Raw genomic sequence first — 11,349 nt, 5'->3', positions numbered from 1 at the left:
GGGGGCCGTGGGGAGCTGCTCTGCGCCAGACAAGGAGGAAAAGGGAAGAGAAAGACCAGAACCCAAACTGCAGGGCTGACCTCGAGTTAACTGCAGGGCTGCCCAGCACCACACACAGTGCTCCAGGTGAAGCCGCGCCAGCGCTGAACACAGCGGGACAATCCCCTCCCTTGGCCGCCTGCTTCTACTCTGTTTGATGCCCCCCACGATGCGCTGGCCCTCTTGGTGCCAGGGGACGCTGCTGGCTCCTCCTGAGCTGCTCACCACCCCCACACCCCTTTCTGCAGGGCTGCTCCCCAGACGCCCCCTCCCCATTCCCACTGGTGCTGCCGTTACTCCCTCGCTCCCACCTGCAGAACGCGGCACTTGGACTGCTTCAATTTCACGCCGCTCAGGATTGCCCAACGCTCCAAGCCATCTAGAGCCTTCTGCAAGGCCTCCTGGCCCTCAACACACTCAACAGCACTTCCCACTTTGGGATCACCAGCAACCTTCCTAATGGGGCATTCCCCTCCCAAAATCCAGGGGAGGAAATCTGCCCACCCTTTCTCTGACAATTTGAAACTCAACCATTTCATGATGGCTGCAGCCAAGACCTTCCCATCTCCCACGAGTCCTTCTCCGCTCACAACCACCATGTCTCCCAGGGCATCTTTCCTCGATGGCCCCCTGAGCGCTGCCGACAAGAAGTTCCCATCTCCCACAAACTGCAGGAACTGCCCAGCCCTGCTCCTCACAGCACCAGGGGCTTCCCACATGCTGTCTGGGAAGACGAAATCTCCATAAGGAGACGGGCTCCTGACACAGAGGTGTCTCCTCATCCCCTAGAGATTCAGAGACTCACGGCCTCAGTGCCGGCATCCTGGCTGGGCGATGGGTCGCAGACCCCCACTGCACCATCGTGGCTGAACCATCAAACCTCTCCCTTGGGGACGGTGCGACCCCTCCACGTCTGCTCCGCCACCCCCCCCGCACAGCCTGGCACCTCCAGTGCAGCCCCCCACCCCTGGGACCGTACCACCGAGCCCCACTCACCCCGAGGACACCCCAGCTCTGGGAACACACCAAGGCTCCAGCCAAAGGCACTTGCACTCACAGCCCCTGGTTGCCACCGGTAGGGGCTGCAGGCCCTCAGCCCCCCCGAGCCCCTTCCCTCCCCAGCAGGAGCTGGGGGGGCTGTTGGGGGGGCCGTTGGGAGGGGGTGGAGCACAGGGAGCCCCAACATTCCATCCTGGTGACGCCAAAGAGTCCTTAGCAGCCGAGAGACTGAGGGGACCCACCATGGCGCTGCCACCTCGGTGGCTCCCACTGCGTGGTCCCTGCGCCCCCCCCGGCCCCCCAGAGCCTTCACGATTTTGTGTTCCTGCAAACCTTCTACCCCCAAGGCAGGGACCGACCCCGACCCACAGCCTGGGGACGCTCTCGGGGTCAAGAGCACAGGAGGTGACCATGGCTCCTGTCTCTCTTCCAGGCGCAGCCACCCTGTTCCCACCGCCCGGGCAGCAGCTGCTCTTCCCCACGGCCTGGGCACCCCCAGTGCGGGCAGCCCCACAGGCCCCACCACCAGGTATGGCACCCCTGTCCCCTCTGCCACCACAACACCTTTTGGCACCCAAGAACCCTGGGCACCTTCAGCCTCCCCCTCCCCTCTCCATGGTCACCTTCACCATCCCACCTCCCCTGTTCCCCCCCCGGCAGTTCTGGCACGGGGGCTCAGCAAGCCCAGCTGAGTGTCCCTGCCCTCGCCTGCCCAGTGAATCCCAGTCCCTGAGAATTTCCCCAATACTTGGGGCCACCTCTCAGGGACAAGAGCACAGGAGGTGACCGCCAGCCATGGCTCCTGTCTCTCTTCCAGGCGCAGCCACCCTGTTCCCACTGCCCGGGCAGCAGCAGCCATTCCCTGCAGCCTGGGCACCCCCAGTGGGGGCGGCCCCACAGGCCCCACCACCAGGTATGGCACCCCCGTCCCCTCTGCCACCCTGACACCATCAACGCCCTGATGGCCATGGGGGGCGGCTCGGCGGGTGCCCTGGAGGGTGCCCCAGGCCCAGTATGGCTCCTTCCTACCCACACAGGGCTGCACAGGGCCCCATGCGGATGCTGCTGCTTCGAGCCACACTTCTTCCACGTCGAATGGACCACCACCAACGGGCCTGCGCCGGCCACCACCACCCTCGACCACGGCGCCGTTGCTCCACCAGGCGCTGCCCTGTGGGGCCCCAGGGGCTGCAGGACCCTCCCAGCCTGGGCAGCCCCTGGCACCCCCCAGGGACAACCACCACCGCCCCAAGTGACACAGCTCCCAGCCTACGGCCACCAGGGCACAGCGGCGCCCACAGCGCCCACGCTGCTGCTCACCTCCATCCCCAGCCACCAGCACATCAAGGGACAGCCTGCAGGCACCAATATCTCTGGCACGGCCACCCCCATGGGGCTACCCCCTGCCAGCCGCGTCCCCATGGGCGCCTGCGTACCCCCCAGACCCACTGCTGCCCCCGACAAAGAAGCTCCTGGTGACCCGGATGCCAACATTGACGTGACCAAGGAGATACTCCTCCAAGAGCCCCTCTGGCTCTTTGGTTCAACCTTGGACGCGGTGGAGGTCACCCTGACACCAGCATCACCACGCCTGGAGACCCAGGTGGCACCCTCAGAGAGGGGAGAGCGGTGGCCCCAGCACCCACCCAGCTGCCAACATCCATCCCTGCCTTCGAGAACACCAAGGAATGGTCTTCAGAGACCAACAGCTCCAGCAGGGCCTCCCCCGCGCAGACACCCCTGGGCAGCGACATCCCCTGGAGCACCATCAGCTCCCCAAAGAGCAACATCTCTCCCTGGAGCGACATCTCCTCCGAGAGCGACATCTCCCCAGAGCTCACCTTCTCCCCAAAGAACATCCCTTACTCAGAGCAGGACATCTCAGAGTACGACAGCATCTCCCTAAAAAGTGACACCTCCTCGAGCAGCGACATCTCCTCCGAGAGCAACGTCCCCCACAGCCAAGCCCTTGGGGACGCGGCCGGCCACCTTGCTGTGCCCGACATGGTGTCCCTCAAGGAGGCCCTGAGGCTCTTGGACTGTGACCACGGTGGCACCGGTGAAGCCGCCCCCCTCTGCGACATCGACTCCCTCTCGCTGCCCGAGGAGCTGCTGATGCTTGATTGCAGCATGGAGGAGCTCCTGGAGGGTGCCCGCATCCTGGAAGAATTCCTCTACGGGACAGAGAGCAACGTCCCCAGCAGCTCCTCTGCTGTCCCCAACAGCCAAGCCCTCGGGGACGCATCCGGCCACCTTGAGAGCAATGTCCCCAGGAGCCCCTCTGCTGTTCCCCACAGCCAAGCCCTCGGGGACATGGACAGCCACCTTGCAGTGCCCCAGGTGGTGCCCGTCAAGTACTTTGGTGTGGAGGTGACCCAGAAGGCTGTCGTCGTCCTGGAAGATATCTTCTGCAGGACGAAGTCCCAGGAGCCGTGTGGGGACACGGGGATGGAGCTGCCGCCAGCCCAGCCTGCCATGGCAGAGAAGCGGGGGACGAGCTCCCCGTTGCTGCCACCCAGGAAGCGCAGGGCTCTGGCGGACAGGCCAGGGGTGGCGGGGGGAAGAGACGCCCCCCAGCAAGGAGACGCAGATGATGGGGGGCAGAGGGGGGGTGCATTTGGGGGGTGGGTTGTATTTAGGGGAGTGGGGTGGGGGGCAGATTTAAGGGAGGGGGCTGTATCTGGGGGGGTGGTGTGTTTGGGGGGGTTGGGGAGAGGGACATGTTTAGGGGAGGGGGGGTTAGAGTAGCTTCGGTAGGACCTTTTCTCTTGACTTTTTCCGTTAAAGGTTGCGGTGGGCAGTGTATTTGGGGGGAGGGATGTGTTTAGGGGAGTGGGGCATGTTTGAGGGAGGGGGGGTTAGAGTAGGTTCGATAGGACCTTTTCTCTCATGTTTTTCCATTAAAAGTTCTTTCTCCAGCCCCGCTCCATGCCTGTCTGGGAGGGGAGGGAGCGCGGGGGACAGCGGGAATCGGCCCCCACCAGGTGCCACAGCCCCGCTGGAGAGGGATTTTCGTTAATACTTGTCCCTTGTTTAACTTGGACATACAAGCAGCTCAACTTTTTCTGACTTACTTCTCCCTGTATATATATGTATCAATCACACTTTCCTGCAATCAGCCTTTCCTTTTCTCCTGACTTGGCCTTTCCCAGCGAGTTCTTGGCTAGTGGTTTTCTTCAAAGCTGCTTTAGTGCTGCTGAAGGATGTTGAAGCGACAGCTCTGGCCATCCAAGCACTGTACTCGCCCATGAAAGCCTTCCAGCTCAGGCAGCCGCAACGCAGGATTCACAGCTCCTCGCTCCCCTGGACACGCTTCCAACCTCCGTATGACCCGATTCTATGACTATGGAGCTGGAGAGGCTGCAACCAGGGTCCCAAACACATGGGGAAGATGGGGCAGCTGGAGGGGAGGAAGCAGAGGTCAGCGAGTGCCATCTCACACCAAGCACCCCACACTTGTCACATCACTCTGTCTTTCAGTCTGAACTCCCACCCACACACCAAACACAAGGACAGGCTTTGCACTCCGGCCACTCTCATGAGCACCAGCCCTTGCTCGCTGCATTAGCAGCACAGCCTCCTTCATACACCCACCAGGAACGTGTGGCAGCACCAAACATCTGCAGTGAGCTTTGTGCTGGCTACAGCCCATGTCAGAGAACGACCCCAGCCCCCAGAGGGAAGGTGACTTTGTCCCACGGCTCCTCCATCCATCCTGCAGCCTGCCCACAGCAGGAAGAAGGCACAACGCCCTCAGCAAAGGAGGAGCAAAAACCAGTTCCTCCCATGGGCCACCAGCAGCCGAAACACAAAGCCCTCTCACACCTCTGCTGGGCTGAGCTTGAAAATCCTTCCAAGGGGTAATGTGGAAAACCCTGTTGCCGGAGCAGCCACAACAGAATTCTGCCCACGGGACAGCTTCAAGCAGATTTACACCTCTGTGCAATGGGAGACGGCTGAGCCCTGAGCAACCAGGCCTTGCATTTACTGCTTCAAAAAACCCCACATTAAAAAAGCCCACACCAAGCGCCCTGCATCTCTGCAGAGAGCTCCACCTTCTCCAGCTGACAGCCAGCAGGAGGCAGAAGAGCCAAAGCCCCAAAGCACAGAACCCCTCAGAGGTCACCAGATGGGGGCCTCTAGGGGGGTTGCTCTGTCCCTCGAGCCAGGATGAGCCCTGCTCCCCCGGCACAGCAGCTGCTGCTCATCCCGAACGCCTCACAGGTCAGCACCCAGGAGGTGCCCCAAAACACAGGCCCTCAGGAGCCACAACACAGGACGACACCTCTCCCCGGTGCAAGGCCCACACACCGGCCGCCCCACGCCGCCCCTCCCCACACGGACAGCCCCTCCCCCGGGGGTCCTGCCCCCACGGCCAGGCCCTTCCTGAGGGCCGCCCCCAGCCCACAGGCCCTGCTCCCCTGCAGAGCGCTCAGAGCCTCCCACAGCCGGACGGACACTGACCTCAGCGGCGCTGCGACCCCTCACACAGCCCGCCCGGCCGCCGCTCCCAGCCCAGCCACACACAAACCCCGGCCCCGCCGCCGCTCTGAGGCGGCCTGGCCGCCGCCGGGCCTTTTATAGCCGCCCCGCGCACGCGCCCCCGTCACGTGGCCCGCCCGGTCCCTGCCCTCATCCCCGCGTGCGGCAGCATGGCGGCGGCGGCACCCGGTGAGTGCGGGCCCACGACGGCCCCGGCCCCGGCCCCGGCCCCGGCCCCGCCCCGCCGGCCCCCCGGTACGTGCCCGGGCCCCCTCCTAACACCCCTCGGTACGTGTCAGGCCCCCCCCCAACCCCCACAGTACATGTGCAGACCTCCCCATAACCCCCCGGGTACAGGTATGGCCCTTCCATAACCCCCCTGGTAGGGGCCAGGGCCCTCCATAACCCCCCCACTACGTGTACGGCCCCCCCATAACCCCCTCCCGGTACATGCCAAGCCTCTGCACTGCCCCCCCAGTACATGCCCGGCCCCGCTGTCCCCCCAGCAGCCCCCTGTCCCCCATGGCCCTGTCACACCGCTCCCCCCATGGCTGGGGTGACAGGGGTGTGATGTTTCTGTAGGTTCCTCGCCTCCAAGGAGCAGTTCCATGCCTACCTGCGGGCCCGGGGCGAGCCCAGCGGCGGGGGCGAGGAGGAGGAGGAGGAGAAGGAGGAGGAGGAAGAGAAGGTCAAGGAGGAGGAGGAGGTCGGCAGCTGCCAGAGCGAGCCCCCCACCAAACGGGTGAAGTCAGAGGACCTCGGTCAGGACGGGGAAAGCCGAGAGGATGCGGGAGCAGCGGAGAAGGAGCCCGTGGAGCGGAAGCGGGCCCGGGGGCAGAAGAAGAGCAGGCCGTGTATGAAGCCCAAGCGCTACGAGCAGAGCAGGCTGTGCCTGTGGGTAACGCAGGTAGGGTGCGGGGGCCCTGCTCTGCGCTGCTCTGGGGTGGGGGATTTGGGAGCCCGGTGATCCCTCCAGGGCTGCATTGATTTGGAAGTCTAGGGAAGCACACTGAAGAGAGAGACGCACCAGGGCAGGCTCCCAGCAGGGAGCGCGTAGCAGGGGGCTGCGCCGGCAAAACCAGCTCCGTTGGCTGCCTGGGAGAGGGTGAAGCAGGATGAGCTGAGCGGGACAAGTAAAGCGTCAGCTTCCCTGAAGCACTAGTGCTAAAATGTCCCCTCAAGTGGGTACGTCACCGCCCTTCTGCGGCACGTTACAGCAGTCAGCTTCCTGGGAGCGTTTCGTGGGGCACCCAACATCACCCGGGGAGCGACGGGTGCTTGGAGCAGTTCTGGCCCCTCTCCGCGTTCATCCTTTAGCCAGTCTTGCATCCCTCTAGATCTGTAACTGCTTTGAGTTTTCTCCAAGCCGAGCACTGAAAACAAACGGAGCGGTTCCAGTTTCTGGTTCTTTTCTCCAAGTGATACATTCTCTTGGAATAGTTGGGGCTCTCGAAGAAAAACTAGTGATTTCCTGGGTTTCCCACTGACATTTAGCCAAGGCAAGTGCTACAATTGCTACCTGGAATATCCTTCTGTTTAACCACTGCTGCTTCAGCTCTCCTGACGTGCTCCTCCATCCTTCTTGCTTTCCAGCTGGAAATCCAAGGCAAGCTCTACTTGGCTCCGCTGACCACGGTAGGTGGATAATTCTCTCCTTTTGTCCAAATTTGCCATTGCCACATCTGGAACAGAGCAAATCTCCTGACAAACCATCTCTCTGCTGTCTCTTTCAGGGCGGTAACCTCCCTTTCCGAAGGCTATGCGAGCGCTTTGGGGCAGATGTCACCTGTGGAGAGACGGCTGCGTGCACAAACCTGCTTCAGGGCCAGTCCTCCCAGTGGGCTCTCCTCAAACGGCATCACATCGAAGGTAATTTTTGGGGTGCAGGTGGGTGAGAACCAAAGAAATGATAACTCGCTTCTGAGGAGAAAAGCTGCTGCTTGAATTCATGCAACCTGTCCCCCTCTGGCAGCCGGAGGGAGCGTTTCCAGACACGATGACCAAATGTGGCTCTGCACAGGCACGGCGAGAGGTGGGGAGGAGCTTTTCAGTGGCTCCTGCTGACTCTCGGCATGGCATTGCCAGGGGTGAGGCTGGTCTTCAGGTCACCAAACTTCAGAACCCGTTTTGGCACCGATTCTGGGTGACTGCCCAGCAATAGGGGCATTGTCCTTATCGGGAGGCTGCGTCCCTCCAGTGCTGGGGTTCAGGGTTAAAGGTCTGTTAGCAACCAGATCGTTTTAAATCCTTGTTGGGATCTGGTGCCATGAAACCAATTAAACCTTGCAGTGGATATGGGAAGTTGGGATAAAGCAAAGATGGACCCTCCGGGCTGTGATCCTGCGTGGCTTCATTAATGAGAGGAACCCAAATGAACACCAGACGAGTTGATTTTTTCATTGCTGCTGTTGGATAAAGTTTAGCTGGGAGGACTTTTTAACCTTAAAACAGACGTCTTCAGGTCTGGGCTAAATTATGCCTCCGCAGGCTGTCATTATATCATGACAGGAGCAGGTTAAAGCTCAGCACCGGAGGCGGTTTTGTGCAGCAGCCCTAAATTTTCAGGAGGGTAGAGGCTTGGTTTGACACATCTGACTGCCATCACCTTCGCTGTAGAGCCACAGGGCGATGCAACAGGGTACCGGTGGCTCTATTGTACTGAACGCAAACCTCTGCTTGGTTTTTTTTTGCTTTGTTTTTGTTGGGGGATACGGCGGGTCCGTAGACCCCTTGACAGAAGAGACAGAGTTTGCAGTGTACCCATAAGAAGGCCGTGAGTTGCGTCATATAAGGACAATGTAACAAATAGGAGAAAGAAGGAGATTGCTTGAGAGAACAAGGAGAGTTAGGCTGTGAGAAAGCCAGATTTTGAGCAATGTGAACAGGATTTTAATAACCAATCGTATTGTGGCTACGAGCGCCTGTGCTATGTCACCTAACCAATTGAATGCGTAGAAAGAACGCGTGAACGGAGCGTGAACAAAAGATTAGATATATAAGAAAGCCAAGTTTGTAATAAAGAGTGCGCTTAACTCTTCAAGGAGAGTCTTGTCGTTTGTCCGTCCCAACTGAAATGACAATTAGTGACCCCGACGTGATGCTGAGGAAGAAGACGACTGGAAATAGTCGTGGGGACGGAGCCCAGTGAAGCTGAAGACAGCGGGCAGAGCTGTTGATGGATCCGGATCATATTTAAGAAGACACCTGTAGTAGGTGAGCCACTGGGGACATGGGAGGGAAGTTAACTAAGGAAGAGCAGACTCTACTCTGCACATGGACGCTGCTGTTGAAGCGGCAGGGTGTAATCCTCCCTGAAGTGACTTTGCGAAAAATGCTATTGTGGGGAAAGGAACAGGGAGTAGAAGTAACGTCGGTTACAGCATTTAGTGTAACGCAATGGACGAACCCAGGGCAGACATTATTTGAGAAAGCTACGCGTGGCTCAAAACCAGCCATTGAACTGTTAACTACGTGGTGACTTTTGTTAGACACGTTAAAGAACTTTAAGGAGCAGAAAGATTTAGTGGAAGGAAGTGAACAGCCGTCCGCAGCCCCTGAGCCCTTGGCCTTAAAACCTCCCATTGACGACATGAAGGGGCGGGGGATTGCTGTTAAAGAAAATAAGGGACTGCTCCCGATGAACACAAAAGAGAAACAATATAAGTACGTGTTGCCTCGTGACCAAATAGCAGCTGTAAAAGAGACTCAAAGAGGGATGGGTGTTATCCACCCTGAAGGACTGGTGCGTCCCTCCGCACCCCCCGCTCCAGCCTTGGGGGAAACAGGGGCATGGCCTTCTTCTCCTATTTCTACTAACCCCATCTCGAGCCTGGGTTTTCCATCCTTGCCACCTGAGTCAGACGATGAGGAGGGCAGTCCTATAACGGGTGAGGAAGGGACTGAAGTGGTGGACTCTGGGGAGCCACCCCCATCGTACACAAGGTGCCCCTGGACGCTTGGGGGCCAGTTGGCAAAGGTTTAAGTGCCTTCCTAATAAGAAGATCTAGTACCACCTTACAAGGCCTCATGGTACATGTTGGAGCGATTGATGCTGATTACACAGGACAAATATGTGCCATGGTATTGACAGCTACACCACCTGTGACTATTGAGAAAGGAACTCGACTTGCTCAGTTAGTCCCATTTCAAAGTTGTGTTCCACAAAGGGACAACGTTACACGTGGTAATGGCGGTTTTGGCGCTACGGGAAAGCCACAAGTCTATTGGGTGCAGACGGTATCTGATCAACGCCCACAAATGCATTGTGTTCTTGAACTTAGTGATGCCACTCCTAAGAAGGTCCGAGTGGCTGGATTATGAGACACTGGAGCAGATGTGACGATCATTTCTTTAAGGGAGTGGCCTGCTGCTTGGCCATTAACCTCCAGTGCCTTGGGAGTGGCAGGACTCGGAGGGGTTGCCAATAGTTCTATGTCCACTAACCCGATGGTGACTGTAAACTCAGAAGGGCAAAGGGCTACAGTGCGGCCATATGTGACCTCAGCTCCTTTAAACCTCTGGGGAAGGGACTGCTTAGGCCAACGGGGAGTTCGCATAACGACGGATTTTTAGTCGGGGCCACTGTCTTGCAGGGCGTTTCTCGGCCCACTTTAGCTCTAAAATGGCTAACAGAAAAACCAGTGTGGGTTGATCAGCGGCCCCTTAGCCAAGGGAGATTAACAGCCTGCAGTCTCTGGTAATGGAACAACTTGTTGCAGGACACATAGAGGCCTCACATAGCCCTTGGAACACCCCAGTATTTGTTATCAAAAAGAAATCGGGGAAATGGAGATTGTAGCATGATTTGAGAAAGATTAATGATGTCATGGCAAGAATGGGAGGACTACAACCGAGATTACCTTCGCCTACTATGATACCTATGGGGTGGGAAATTGTTGTAATGGATTTAAAAGATTGGGTTTTTACCATCCCTCTGGCAGAACAAGACAAAGAAAAATTTGCATTTACTGTTCCGTCTGTGAATAACATGGAGCCTACCAAAAGATACCAGTGGAAAGTGTTGCCACAAGGTATGAAAAACTCGCCTACAATTTGTCAATGGTTTGTAGCAAAAGTGTTGAGTCCAATCCGTGCCCTGTTCCCATCTGATTACTGTCACCATTACATGGATGATATTCTGCTAGCGGCTGCAACACCGCAAGAGTTAGAAAAAATGGAACAGAAAACACGGGAATCATTGTGTGAATATGGCTTAATAATCGCCCCAGAAAAGGTACAAAGGCAACGACGGTGGTTAGACCTGGGAATGAAAGTATTAGCTCAGACAGTCATGCCACAACCTATCCAACTACAAATAGAAGTAAAAACGTTGAATGGTGTACAAAAATGAGCAAGAATGATTAATTGGATTCGGCCCTATGTTGGTATTCCATCTTCCAAATTACAACCTCTCTCTGAGCTATTAAAAGGTGACACTAATATTTTAGCCCCACAAATGTTAACTGAGGAAGCAAAAAAAGTGGTAGCTGAAATAGAACAAGCTCTTAGTAGTAAACACGTATGGAGACTTGACTTAGCGGTTTCGGTGCAGGCCTTTGTGTTAGTAGATCAATTAGTGCCATTTGCTATGATTGCTCAATGGTGTGAACAATGGGATGATCCCTTACATGTTTTAAAATAGATTTTTTTGCCCAACAAGATGAAGAAAACAGCCCCTGGTCTATTTGAGCTAATAGCACAAGTTGTTATAAAAATTAGAACTCGACGTTCAGAACTGATGGGAAGAGACCCCGAACAGCTTGTAGTCCCTGTCCAGAGGGATTATTTTGAACGGTGCTTAGCTAATAGCACTGCCCTACGAGCAGCCAT

The sequence above is a fragment of the Rissa tridactyla genome, chromosome 26 (genome assembly GCF_028500815.1).
Source record: "Rissa tridactyla isolate bRisTri1 chromosome 26, bRisTri1.patW.cur.20221130, whole genome shotgun sequence".
Classification (NCBI taxonomy): Eukaryota; Metazoa; Chordata; class Aves; order Charadriiformes; family Laridae; genus Rissa; species Rissa tridactyla.
The sequence above is the reverse complement of the archived record's forward strand: the minus strand, read 5'-3'. Positions refer to the sequence as shown.